This window comes from Otolemur garnettii, unplaced genomic scaffold, assembly GCF_000181295.1.
Source record: "Otolemur garnettii isolate 467f Iridium unplaced genomic scaffold, OtoGar3 scaffold00008, whole genome shotgun sequence".
In the NCBI taxonomy this organism is placed as follows: Eukaryota; Metazoa; Chordata; class Mammalia; order Primates; family Galagidae; genus Otolemur; species Otolemur garnettii.
In genome coordinates, this window is record NW_003852403.1 from 37,154,268 (window position 1) to 37,168,538 (window position 14,271).

Here is a 14,271-nt window from a genome sequence, read left to right on the forward strand (position 1 = left end):
CTCATTAACCTCAGTAAGTTGTTTTCCTTGCTACCAGTCTACCCCTACTTAACCATCTACAAACTACACTCTCAAAGTCCCTAATGTTTTGTTTTTACAAGTAAAAATGACCCAATAAATCTGCTTGAATTTCACCTTTGCTAAACAAAAAATTCTAATCCAAAAGAACAGGCCTGAATCTTTAGTAATAAAAATTTGTAGTAGTATCAAACAAACTTTGAATAGAAAGCCAGAAATTAACTGATGAGTTCTGGCGATATTTTATTTAGAAAAGATAATCATTAATTTAAGATTTTATGTTTTCTTTCTTTTGAATCTCACACTAATTTATATGTAAGATAGTACCAAATAATAAAAATATTTATATGCTGAATACAAAATAAACACAAAGTAACTGAAAAGCAAATTAGTTGTCCATTGATTCACTTTGTTTTCCCACTGTCCATCTTCTGTTTCATTTTTCTTTGCTTTTTGTAAATCCTTTTCTTCCTTGCTTTCAAATCCACTTTAGGCTCTGGTTTTGCCCACTGGATTTCCATCGGTTTTTCCTCAACTGGTATAACAAACGAGTCTGCAGTGGGATCATAGGGAACAAGTGTCTTTGGCTCTTTCTGACTTTCTGCATCTCCTTCACTTGCTGTTTCTCTTTGTATTTTGCAGCTGTGATGGATCTTACGACACATGCTTGGTGACTGGTAGTAAGGATTTTCGTATAAAGTTGGTCCTCCAAAACGTCTTTGGAAACTCTTTATAAAATTTAATACAAAACAAGGTCCTATTTCTACAAGAGAGGCATCTTCTTCTATGATCTGAAAGTTCCGAAACCATATTCTACTATCCAAAATGGTGAAAGTAAATACACGGTCCACAAATGGTTGGCTTTTCGGACCATACCGTTGTGTACTAAAGATCTGGATTCAGAGTTCTTTTCACAAAGCATAATGTGGTAACTCAGCAAAAGCAGGGTCAAAAGACAAAAGAGGCCGAGAACCTTTCAAAGTTTCCAGCCATCTTTAGTTCAGCTAGGGTGTGAATACTTAGAACAAGGAATTTAGCAGATGGCCCGTGAGGTGAATTCGAAAGCCACATATAAAGATCCTCTTTTTTCTTAGCTTCAAAATACATGCATTTATTACAGTTTTTCATTTCACAGACCTCATTAATCACAAATAATTTATCTTTATGATGTGTTTTAGTATCTGCTTTAGAATGAGGCATCAGTGTCCTCAAGTCCTGCATCAAATGTCTTTTTCTGAAATTTATTCCTCTGGAAGAAAAGATGAGAATTTGTTCCTTATTTTTCCACTCACCCTTGCAAACGGGGCCTGGGGTACAGTCTCCCTCTTCCTCCTCCACTTCCTTCGTGGTAACATCACTCAGCTGGAGGCCTGGCATCTTTTTAGTTTCTTTTTGGCTTCTTTGCCTGAACCACCAGGCCTCCACACTGCTTCCTCTTGGTTACCACGGCATCTTGCTCCAGCACCCGCCTTCAGGCCAGTCAATGAATTTCAATTAGAATCCAATGGCCGATGGCGCCTGTGGCTCAAAGGAGTAGGGCGCTGGCCCCATATGCCAGAGATGGCAGTTCAAACCCAGCCCCAGCCAAAAACTACAAAAAAAAAAAAAAAAAGACTACTGCCACCCAGTTCTTGCCATTTAGAAAAAAAAAAAAAAAGAGTAGAATGAAAAATAAACTTAAAAATAAAAAAGAATCTAATGGCAATGGCTTAGCGCCTGTGGCTCCAAGTGGCTAAGGCACCAGCCACATACACCTAAAGTAGCAGGTTCCAATCCAGCCCGGACCCACCAAACAGCAATAATGGCTGCAACCAAAAAAAATAGCCAGGTGTTGTGGCGGGCACCTGTGATCCCAGCTACTTGGGAGGCTGAGGCAGGAGACTCGCTTGAGCCCAAGAGTTGGAGGTTGCTGTGATGCCACGGCACTCTACCCAAGGGGACAGCTTGAGGCTCTGTCTCAAAAAAAGAATCTAATGGCAAAGTTTGAGATAAAAAACAAAGTGATTAATCAAGGCAAGTTTATGTTATTAATATTGAATTTTATAAAATTGCATTACCAAAATAACATACCAGTCATGTCTAAATTATTTTATAAACAAGATCAAAATTAATGTCCAGTTAGACAAGTAAATAATAGTTGTGTTGTTATTTTAATGGCAAATGAAACTGCATGGCTAATAAAAGAGGAGGCCTTTTCTGCTCTTTTGAACAAATTTACCATTTAAACAGTAACCAAATTTTGTGGCTAAAGGCCAAATACCCTTGCTGGTCTCTCCCCTCTTATTATCCTACCAACAGGCCCCAAGAAACTAATTGCCCTGTTTGGGGGAAATGAAAAAAGCCCTCCAGCCTTCAGTCCGCACCTGGCCTTCCAACAGCAGCACATGTGCTTCAATCATCCAGAGGTCCTGCTTCACTCTGGGAGTTCACCAGAAATTTTTACCACGTTCTAGGTGCCAGCCTTTTGCAGTTACTCAAAGAGGTTTCCTCTTCCAGATTTTACCAAAGGCTCATGTTGTGGATTTTATTTTATTTTTTTTTTTTTAGATAGCTTCACTTTGTCGCTCTTGGTAGAGTACTGTGGTATCACAGCTCACAGCAACCTCCAACTCTTGGCTTCCTACTAGCTGGGACTACAGGCACCCGCCACAACACCTGGCTATTATTTTGTTGCAGTTGTCATTATAGTTTAGCTGGCCCGGGCCGGGTTTGAACCCACTAGCCTCAGTGTATGTGGCCAGCATTGTAACCACTGTACTATGGGCAGCGTGCCCATGTTGTGGATTTTAATAGGGCATTGCAGGGACATTCAAACCCATCTAAGATATGTTTGAGACCAGTGGTGTCAGCTAAGGAATTAGAGATAGGACTGTCTCAAATATCCCCTTTTCTCTGGGCACAACTGCTGCTGGAATGTTTTCAAAATGTTTCAGTCCTCTGTTTGTGTGCATTGGTGGTTGTTTTGCTCTGCTTTGCTGCCTTTATTTTTTTTTCTAATTGAGTGCATTCCTGAGCCTTGGGCAGTAATGAGAAGGGTTAAGAAGAGAGCAAAGCAAATGCTGGTAAGTATTGCATCCCGTGGCACTGCCAAGAAACACTTACAGACTGTTAAGCATAAACTTTGACATCTCATCCTTCTGGAGAATCCCACACTGGCGGTCTTCCCTTCACTTCTCTCCTCACATCTTAAAATCAATGCACAAGGGCCCTATCCCTGTCTTGATCTGGAGAATTGTCCTCATTGTAATTCTTGTGTATGGGAACAAAAGAACATATGGATCAAAGGTTTAGAGTCTTCAGCCCCACCACCATCACATGACCACCCAGCTCAAAGGCAGCCTCTGTCAACTGAAGTGCTGGTCAGAAGACTGGGCCTATAGCTGGCAGTCACTGTGGTTACCTAGAAACAGCATCCCCCGCAGCATTTACATTGTTTTGCACTGTGCTGCCAACATTCCTTTGGGAGACTCTGTATTTAGACATTTCAAGTTATACCTTTTATGAGATCATTTTTCTTTCTCTTTTTCCTCTCTCCAGCTCTCCAATACACTTTGGTTTCCCACTGGAACTTCAGAATCAGTTTGCCTCCTTCTCACGCCCCCAAATCCTACTGATACAATAAAATTGTAATCATAGTCAAATTTATATACTATTAATCTAGAGGAAAGTGATATTTTAAAGATGTTAAGTCTTCTTATTTAATGATAGTATAATAATAAATCCGGCTCGGCGTCTGTGGCTCAAGTGGCTAAGGCACCAGCCACATACACCTAAGGTGGTGGGTTCCAATCCAGCCTGGGCCTGCCAAACAACAATGACAGCTGTAACCAAAAAAATAGCCAGGCATTGTGGCGGGCACCTGTGGTCCCAGCTACTTGAGAGGTTGAGGCAGGAGACTCACTTGAGCCCAGGAGTTGGAGGTTGCTGTGAGCTATGATGCCACAGCACTCTACCCAGGGGGTCAGCTTGAGGCTCTGTCTCAAAAATAATAATAATAATAAATCCATATGTAAATCCTTTCTGCTATGAGAAGTATTTCTATGTTTTTCATGTGGCTCTTGTGTATTTCTTGTCAAGTTTATTCTGAGGGATTTTACCTTGAGTTGCTATTATTATTTATTTATTTATTTATTTATTTTGAGACAGAGCCTCAAACAGTTGCCCTGGGTAGAGTGCTGTGGCATCACAGCTCACAGCAACCTCCAACTCCTGGGCTGGAGCGATTCTCCTGTCTCTGCCTCCCAAGTAGCTGGGACTACAGGTGCCTGCCACAATGCCCGGCTATTTTTTGGTTGCAGCCATCATTGTTTATTGGCAGGCCTGGGCTGGATTTGAACCCACCAGCTTGGATGTATGTGGCTGGTGCCTTAGCCACTTGAGCCACAGGTGCCGAGCCTGTGTTGCTATTATTAATGGTATCTCTCATTATGTTTTTTAAAATGCTTTTTATTAAATCATAACTGTGTACATTAATGTATTTATGGAGTACAATGTGCTAATTTGATATACAATGTGGAAAGCTTACATCAACCTTGTTAACATAACCATCACCTCACTTATTTGTTTTGGTAAGACATTTATACTCTACTCTTAATAGTTTTAAAACGTAACATTGCATTATGCACAATAGATGAGGTTCCACCGAATACCCTCCCTCCTCCCAGCCTCTCCCCACCCCTTTCTCTCTCCTCTTTCCTCTTTCTTTCTGGACTATATATATTTTTTTAGCATTCGTATGAAAGTGTAGGTGATTATATATTGGTTTCATAATAGCATTGAGTACATTGGATACTTTTTCTTTCATTCTTGAGATACTTTACTAAGAATATGTTTCAGCTCCATCCAGGTAAATGTAAAAGGTGTGAAGTCTCCATCTTTTTTCTTACTATGTTTTTAACTGCTTGCTGTCTATATATGATGAACACTCAGTAACTTTAATGTGGCTAAAGTAGGCTTCTTACTTTTAAAGGCAGAAGAGAACTTTGGCCTGCTTTTATAGCTGCTTTTAAAATTTGAAATGGGGAAAAGTTAGAATGTGGCAAGCCAGAGGCCACAGGAGGGACAAAACTTGGGGTAAGTTCGTCAAAGCCCTGCAGCTGTAAGCATTCGTCAGGAACTAAGGAAAATTGTTCTTTGAAGTTGTAAGAAAGCCACTGAGCTGAGAGGTCAGCTGTGGTCCCCTAGTCTCTGTAAGAACTCCTGGATGGAAACATTCTCATCTCCTTTGAAGTCCTCTACATTGAATGAAGTCTCAAACTCCCTGTGCTTCTGCATTAGGGATAGGAGTACTCTATGTTGTTCTCATCATCAGATAACTCTCTCTTCTACAACTACACATTTGTTGTTTATTTCTTTTTATGTTATTTCCAGCTGAGATGGAGAGTTACTGATCACCATTTTGCATAAGTGCATTTTGAGAGCGAAATTTGTTTTAGGTGCCTGCATTGGTATACTAAAAGAAATGGGAACGCTAATGATATATAGTCGAACTTCCATAGTTGACCACCTCTCTACGTCAACCACCTCAAGTTGCCTAATTTTCATAGACTGAACTGCACATATCAGTACAGTAGGCCTAGTTCCTTATGTTGACCACCTTTGTGTGTTAACTAATTTGCTACAGTCCCTTGGGTAGTCCACTTAACAGAGGTCCTACTTGTATTAATTACATCTTTACAATGTGCCAGGCATTGTGCTTTACACAAGCATCTCATTTAATCCTCTCAACAACCCTATAGGGAAAGTAATATGATTATCCTCCCAAGTGAACTGTCCAAAGTCACACAGTTGCTTAGTGGCAATATCAAGATTTGAACCCATGCATTTGGCCTCCGTTGCCCACAATCTTAGTAGGTTTTAGCTACAATGCACTTTTATGGGAGAGGGAGAAAAAACACCCAAATCGTGCCTCACTCAAACCAAAACATGAGTCATTTTCTAAACTTTTATGGCAGTCACGGGAATGTGTTGCATACATCTCCCTTTGAGTGAGCAGCTGCTGTGAGGAGTGGAATTAGCTGACCACGTCCAGCAGCACCACTTTCAGAACCTACTATAGTATTCTCTCCAAGAGCATGTTCTGTTTGGGTCACTCCCATGTGCCTGATATAATCAAGCTGTTCCTATCCAATGTGGAGCTCCACCAGCATACAATCCCTGTGCTGGGGGGCCCCACTGGCATGGCTGAGAGTTTCTTAGAACTGCACAGAGCTAAGGCTCTTCCTACCCAATCCTTCTCCTCTTCCTCACCCTGCCCCTGACTCAGAGGTTCTCCCCACTCACTCCTATACCCTCCCCTTCCTTCCTTACAGTCCTTTCCCCCAATACATCTTGCATCTGATTCTTAGGGGATCCACCATGACATACGTTTCTTCAAAGAAGTGTCATTTTTATGGCTCTCCTATGGATACTTCTCAAAGTTTCTAAGTTTCTCTTGGCCTTGGAGTAGGATATAATGCTACAGTCTAACCAGAACTGAGCAGCAATGAAACTGGTTAGAGCGTTGAGTTCATGCTATGGGCAATGAACATGACCTCTAGTCTGGTCCTCAATCAGTTAAACCCGTACATACTTAGTTGTAAAATGTTCATTTGCCAGTTGGGCTGCACTGTTATTATGTTTTTCACTTACTAGTCCTATTCCCTTCTTAGGGCAGAAAACAAGAATAGTGTGTCAAGTGGCTGTATTTCTGTAAATCCTGAGTATCTGGCACTCTGCTGTACAAAGATTTATTACTGTATTTCATTGAGCCTAAGGTTCTATCATTGCAATCCTTGCAATTTTCTTTCTTTTTTTCCCCCCCCCCCCAGTGGTAAGATAGGACTTTTATTGGAAGTTAGAAAGGAATACAGAAAAGCACCAGAGCTTCTGGAAGGAAGAAAGAACTGAAGAACTCTCTTGGGAGTCTCCACGTGGACTCTTTTATCTAGGGGTTTTAAGTCTAGAGGATTACACATGGCTGGCACTTGGTAACAAATGAATGAATGGAGTTCCTCCTTCACTAGGGCGAGGTTATCAGGTCCCTTACAGTCTTTGTTCCTGAGAAGGGATTACCTTGTGTGCTCCTACCCAAGGTGGAACCACCCAAAAAATCCATCACAGGCTGCTTTGTTCATGATCTTATCAGAGCCCAGAGGGTGTGTCCCAGAAAAGGCAGGTTGCTTGTGCCTAGAAATGGGGGTCTGACTTCTGAGCTCACCTGGGCCTAGAGAATGGGAGTGTTCCCTTTCTAGCCCTGAGTGGTAGAATCCTGTATCAATCAAATCCTCCCTCTCCGAATAGAAGCTCTAACTGCTGTTAGGGAAAAGGGGAGCTGACTGCTCCAAACTGCTTCCTGCTGAACATGGACGGTGATATGGTGAAGCAGTTAGAGGTTCCTCCGAGGAGGTTGATCCAAGGTTCACAGTAAATAGGAATTTAGGTTGATTCTTCTAGCTTGGGGTAAAATGTTAGTGTATTCTCTTCATGAAATTGCCCAGGCCCAGAAAACTGGGGTCCCTTGTCCAGGCTGGAATGAGGGAACCCTGAATCAATAGAAGGGGACAATTAGGGTCTCTTCAGATGAGTGGTGATCCAGGAATCCACAATGGAGTGAGGCCTGGGCTGGAACCCTTTTCACTGTTTGTGGTTTGATGATATTATCTCTGAAAGACATAAATCCGATTAGTATATTTAAAGGCAAGGTTAGAACAGCGGGAGGAGGGGGTTGATTTTGAGAGAAAACTGTATTAACACTTTTCTTGCTGTCTTCTAAATAATAATTTCAAATCTTCTTTAGGCTCACAAGTGTATGTGGACTGTAGATAATTCTCTTCTTGGTCTGCTTCTGTAGAAGGTGGTGGGCCCCCAAATATGATACTGGAATTTCGCTCTTCAGTAGATCCTTGATCTCGGGGATTCGAAGAATGAACCCATGGACCACAGATCAGTGGTAAGATAGGACTTTTATTAGAAGTTAGAAAGGAGGCTCGGCACCTATGGCTCAAGCAGCTAAGGCGCCAGCCATATACACCTGAGCTGGTGGATTCGAATCCAGCCCCGGCCCGCCAAACAACAATGATGGCTGCAACCAAAAAATAGCCAGGCATTGTGGCAAGTGCCTGTAGTCCCAGCTACTTGGGAGGCGGAGGCAGGAGAACTGCTCAAGCCCAGGAGTTGGAGGTTGCCGTGAGCTGTGATGCCATAGCACTCTACCTGTCAAGGACGGCAGCTTGAAGCTCTGTCTCAAAAAAAAAAAAAAAGAAGAAGTTAGAAAGGAATACAGAAAAGCACCAGAGCTTCTGAAAGGGGGAAAGACCTCTATGTGCAATTTTCAGTGTAACACTGAGAAAGAGAAAAGATGCTGCCGATTAAACAATCACAAGCCATTGAGTATAAGATGATTGCAGGTATAAATGTGAGGGAAAAAAGTGTCAGTAGTCTCTGTGTACCTTTCAGATGATCCACTTTCCACCTATCTCCACCCATCCTGTTCTGCCAGAAGACTGACCACTAAGCTCTGCATCCTCCAGATGTCTTTGTTTCTGGCTAATGATAAGGTTCAGTCCATATAAGGTGGAAACGGAAGGTCAAAGGGTGGTTGTAGAGAGAAGTTGAAGTATTTATTCTCTTAGGTCCTTCCCTATGGGCCAAGATTTCACAATGGTTATGTTTCTGTAGCTAAGACTACAGTTCCAGAACTCTCTCTCTGTTCTGGAGACCACTCTTCTCCTTTTCTCTTAGGGCTGGTAATAGCTTTTCCCTGTTGCTAGTCCCAGGCAGGTGATTATTCCTCATTAGACCCAGAATTAGTTTCCTAGGGCTGCCATAACAAAGAACCACAATCAGTGGGAGTTTTTGGTTTTTTTTGGTTTTTTTTTGGAGTCAGAGTCTCACTTTGTCAGCCTGGGTAGAGTACTGTGGCATCATAGCTCACAGCAACCTCAAACTCTTGGGCTCAAGCAATTCTCTTGCCTCAGCCTCCCAAGTAGCTAGGACTACAGGTACCCACCACAACACCTGGCTATTTTTAGAGATGGGGGTCTCACTCTTGCTCAGGCTGGTCTCAAACCTGTGAGCTCAAGGCAACCCACCCATCTGACCCTCCCAGAGTGCTAGGATTACAGGCATGAGTCACCATACCAAGCCTAATCAGTGTGGTTTAAAGCCTAATTAAGTACCAGCAAGACCATGTTCACTCTGACTGAAGACTCTAGGGAAGACTTCTTCCTAGCCTCTTCACTTTGGGTGGTTGCTGGCAATTCCTCAAATTTCTTGGCTTGTAGATACATACTTCCAGCACCTGCCTCCTTCTACCTGTGGCCTCCCCCCACCTCCCGTGTCTGTGTCTCATCTTCTTTCCTTATAAGGATGCCAGTCACAGTGGATTTAGGGCTCTCATATGACCGACTTGTAAGTAAATAACCTACAAAGACTCTATTTCAATGTAGTGTCACATTTTGAGGTTCTGAGAAGGATATGAATCTTTGGGTGACTATTCAACCCAGTGCAGTTCCCTTATTCCACACTTTTATGACTAGCTTTCTGATGAAACTCTTCAGTTATCCCTTCGGAGTGTGTAGTGTGTTTCCCATGGGACCTGGTGCTACAATGTAAACTTCAGAATCAATAAATACAGTATTTATTTTTTACTAATAGAAACAGCACTAGAATCTTGTATTAGTTAAGGTAAATGGTAATCTTAGGCTAAAGGAGCATAAATAAGAAATACAGTTGATTTTTATTATTTGAAGTAGTTATGTTCTATAACTTCAGTGTCATCACTGAATTAGCAAATTCTGTAAGATTAGGTTACTACAAGCCTCTGGTCACAGCATTTTCATCAACTGATCAATACATAATTTGTTTTATGTGTATTTCCATTTAAAAGCTTTTTTTTTTTTTTTTTTTTGTGCAACAGACTCCAACTTGGCCCCCTGGGGTAGAGTGCCAGGGTTCACAGCAACTACAAACTCCTGAGCTCAGTTGATACACCTGCTGTGGCCTCCCAGAGTGCTAGGATTATAGGCGTGAGCCATGCCTGGCTTTACACATTTTCTCTGGAAGGTACATCACAGCCTTCTTAGGAAAACTAGACAGCACTTTAGCACTATGCCTGGGGCCCATTTTAAATGGCAAACTACTAATAAAGAGCACAAAAATGCAAACAGCGTGGCACTAAACATACCATGAAAAGAAGGTAAGTATAAGCGCTGAAGCAAGAACCTCAGCTGAAAGGAGCATGTTAGGTGACTCCAAAATGTCACTACTCTGTGCATGCACATGTCCACTAATGATGCAAAAGCACCACGATTATTGATTTGGGGGTTACAAACAAAGCTCAGCAAGTAGGAAACTTCACTAACACAGAATCCATGAATAAAAAGGATTTAGTATACATTTTATTTTTCTCTTATATAAAAATCTAGCCTGGCTCAGCACCTGTGGCTCAAGTGGCTAAGGCGCCAGCCACATACACCTAACGTGGCAGGTTCAAATCCAGCCTCAGCCCACCAAACAACAATAATGGCTGCAACCAAAAAATAGCCAGGCATTGTGGCGGGTGCCTGTGGTCCCAGCTACTTGGGAGGCAAAGGCAGGAGACTCGCTTGAGCCCAGGAGTTGGAGGTTGCTGTGAGCTGTGATGCCAGAGCACTCTACCCAGGGGGACAGCTTAAGGCTCTGTCTCAAAAATAAATAAATAAATAAATAAAAATCTAGCCTATGTAGACTGATGAGGCATTTTTCCAAAAGAATATTTAGGAATTCAAGTTCCTTCAGTCATACTGCATTATTGCCGTCCTCGAGGGCAGTGATTTTCGACTGGTTGCTGAAAAAAAATTTAAGGATCATTAATTAAATAATTTTTGAAAGATGTTCAAAGCACAGTACGTATATTCTCTTTTTCACTTTTTTTTTTTTGAGATAGAGTCTCACTCTTTCACCCTGGATAGAGTGCCGTAGCACCATAACTCACAGCAGCCTCAAACTCCCGAATTCGAGCTATCCTCCTGCCTCAGCCTCCCAAGTAGCTGGGACTATAGTCACCCGCCTGCCAAATCACCCAGCTATTTTTACAGGTGGAGTCTCACTCTTGCTCAGGCTGGTCTTGAACTTCTGAGCTCTGGCGATTTACCTGCCTCGGCCTCCCAGAGCCTTAAGGATTACAGTTATGAGCCACTTTGCCCAGCCATTTTTACTCTTTTTTTTTGATCATGTGCCAAGGAGGTTTAACCATAGGTTCAAGTGTGCCCTGCAATTAAAAAAAGATAAAAACAACACTGCTCTAGGGTATTATATTCCTCTACACGGTGGAAGTTGAGCCTCTATGTGTCATCTCTGAGAAAGGGGAAAAGAGTGGAAGTTCAAACTATTTATTTATTTATTTATTTATTTTGTATATTTTACTTGCACAAGCCACTACAGAAATTTAGTCATTTTTATCACATCTATCTTCGAGGAAGGCTAGAAAATGTCTCTAGTTTGGTGGCATATACCCAGGATATCCCCAGGAAGAAAGGGAGACTAGATTTGGGGTAAGTAACTGGTAGTGTGCTACAAAGAGCAATGAAGAAACTCTCATCCTGGGTTGCCTGGGGCACACTCTGGGCTCTGAGGCCAGGTGTCCTCAAACTACGGCCAGAAGGCCACATGTGGCCCACCTAGGACATTTATACGGCCCGGCCCGCCGGGTGTTTTTGCCACCACTTTGTCCTGCTTAGCAGCTGACTTGTCCCAGGGCCCGCAGTCCAGCCCTCTAGCGGTCTGTGGGACAGTGAACTGGCCCCCTGTTTAAAAAGTTTGAGGACCCCTGGACCATCCAACAGATTTAGTCATTTCCTCAGGCCACCAAATGGCCCGGTCCTGGGCCCGCACCAGGAAGCACACCTAGAGCTTCAGCTTTAAATGGCAGGCACTTTCCAATATGAATGCCAGCCCTGAAAAGACTAACTACTTTGAAAATGTTTAGAGACCCATAGGTTAGAGGGCCTTATATTGTTTGCTATGGGCGGGGCTCTATTGACAACAATAAACCAGATGGCTTCATTTGCATGTGAAAAGAAAGAAAGAAAGAAACTCTTCTGAAACTGCAAGCAGTGTGGTAACACAGAAAGCCTGGGAGATAATGGATTCTTCTCTCGCTCTGCCACTGTATTCTCTAAAATGTGTGTTTAATGCTGTATCTAAGTACTGCCTTAGCTGCAACCCACAGATTTAGGCATATTCCATGGTCATTTTCATTCAGTTTAAAATATTTTCTAATTTCCCTTTTGATTTCCTCTTTGACTCATGGGTTATCTAGAAATATATTGTTTAATTTCTAAATATTTGGAAAATTTCTAAATTTCTTCTGGTAATTGATTTATAACTTAACTCCTTTATGGTTCAAGAACATACTTTGTATTACTTAAATTGTTTTAAATGTGTTGCAATTTGTTTTAGGGTCGAGGATGTGATCTGTATTGGTGAATGTCCCATGTACGTTTGAAAGAAAATGTGTAGGCTGCTATTACTGGATTCAGAGTTCCGTAAGTACCAATTAGGTCAGATTTGCCAGTAATAGTGTTCTGGTCCTCTACATCCTTACTGATTTTGTCTTCTTGTTCTATCAATTATGCAGACAGAAGTGTTGAGGTTTCCAGATACAGTTGTGAATTTACTTTTCGTTTCCTTTCTATCAGTTTTGGCTTCATGTATTTTATAGGAATGTTAAGTACATTCACATTTAGGACTGTTATGGCTTTTTTGTGTGAATTGATCCTTTTATCATTATGTAATGTTCCTCTATTCTCTTGTCTTTGTTTTGAAGTTTACTTTGTTAGTTTTTTCTTTCTTTCTTTTTTTTTTTTTTTAGACAGAGCCTCAAGCTGTTACCTTGGGTAGAATGCCCTTGCATCACAGCTCACAGCAACCTCCAACTCCTGGGCTTAAGCAATTCTCTTGCCTCCGCCTCCCAAGTAGCTGGGACTACAGGCACCTGCCACAACATCCAGCTAGTTTTTGGTTGTAGTTGTCACTGTTGTTTACAGGCCCAGGCTGGATCTGAACCTGCCAGCTCTGGTGTATGTAGCTGACCCCTTAGCTGCTTGAGCTCCAGGTGCCAAGCCCTACTTTGTTAGATATTTATACACTTGTGGTAGGCAGAATAATGCCCCCCTCCTGAGAGATGTTGTCATCTTAATCCCCAGAACTTGTGAATAAATTATTTAGATTTTGTGAGATAAAGTAACAAACATAAGAAGCCCATGTTTTCTCATTTCTTCTTGCAGTATAATTTCCCAAAGCCGCTTTCTGTGTGGTGACTTGCAGCTCTCAGGAAGGATGTTTTGAAGACAAAACAGGATAGAGAATGTGGCTCCCACATCTCTTTTCTAAGTCACTACATTTCTTTTTTAATTTTTCTTTCTTTTTCTTTTCTTTCTTTCTTTCTATTTTTTTTTTTTTTTTTTTTGAGACAGGATCTCACTTTGTTGCCCAGGCTAGAGGGCTATAGCAGCAACCTTGCTCACAGCAATCTCAAACTCCTGGGTTCAAGCGATCCTCCTGCCTCAGCCTCCTGATTAGCTGGGACCACAGGTATCTGCCATGATGCCTACCTGGTTTTTCTACTTTTAGTAGACATGTGGTCTCACTCTTTTTCAGGCTCAAGTAATTCACTCACCTCGGCCTTCCAGAGTACTGAGATTACGTGGGTGAGCCACTGTGCTTGGCCAATGTAACTTCTGAGCCAGTTTGATGTAATTTTGCACATTCTGGGCCCTCACTACTTGGATGTAAGCAGTGGGCTGAAATACTGTACCAAAGCAGTCTGACAGACCTGCTCCTGGGCTATAGGCCTCCATCTTATTTCTCAGTAAGACTTTTTTTTTTTTTTTAAACCGAGTCTAACTATGTCACCCTGGGTAGAGTGCCTTGGTGTTGCAGCTCATAGCAACCTCCAACTCTTGGGCTTAAGCAATTCTCTTGCCTTATCTTCCCAAGTAGCTGGGACTATAGGTGCTCACCACAATGCCCGTTTATTTTTGGTTGCAATTGTCATAGTTGTTTAGCTGGCCCGGGCGGGATTCGGACCCACCGGCCTTGGTGTATGTGGCTAGCTCCATAACCACTGTGCTACAGGTGCCAAGCCCGCAGGCACTCTTTATTTGAAATTATAAACTGAATATTGGATAAAGTAATGTTTTAGGGAGATTTATATGTTAGTAATGTGTAGGACAACTGGAAACAGAAAGATACTAAAGCATTTTTGTTTTATTTTGTCTTTTTTTTTTTTTT

At 42.0% G+C, this 14,271-nt stretch overlaps 1 pseudogene; it reads right to left on the reverse strand.

Annotated features, from left to right (window-relative positions):
• Window positions 1-422: 422 nt before the first annotated feature.
• LOC100961060 lies at window positions 423-2,532 on the reverse strand (annotated as a pseudogene).
• Between the last annotated feature and the right edge of the window lie 11,739 nt (window positions 2,533-14,271).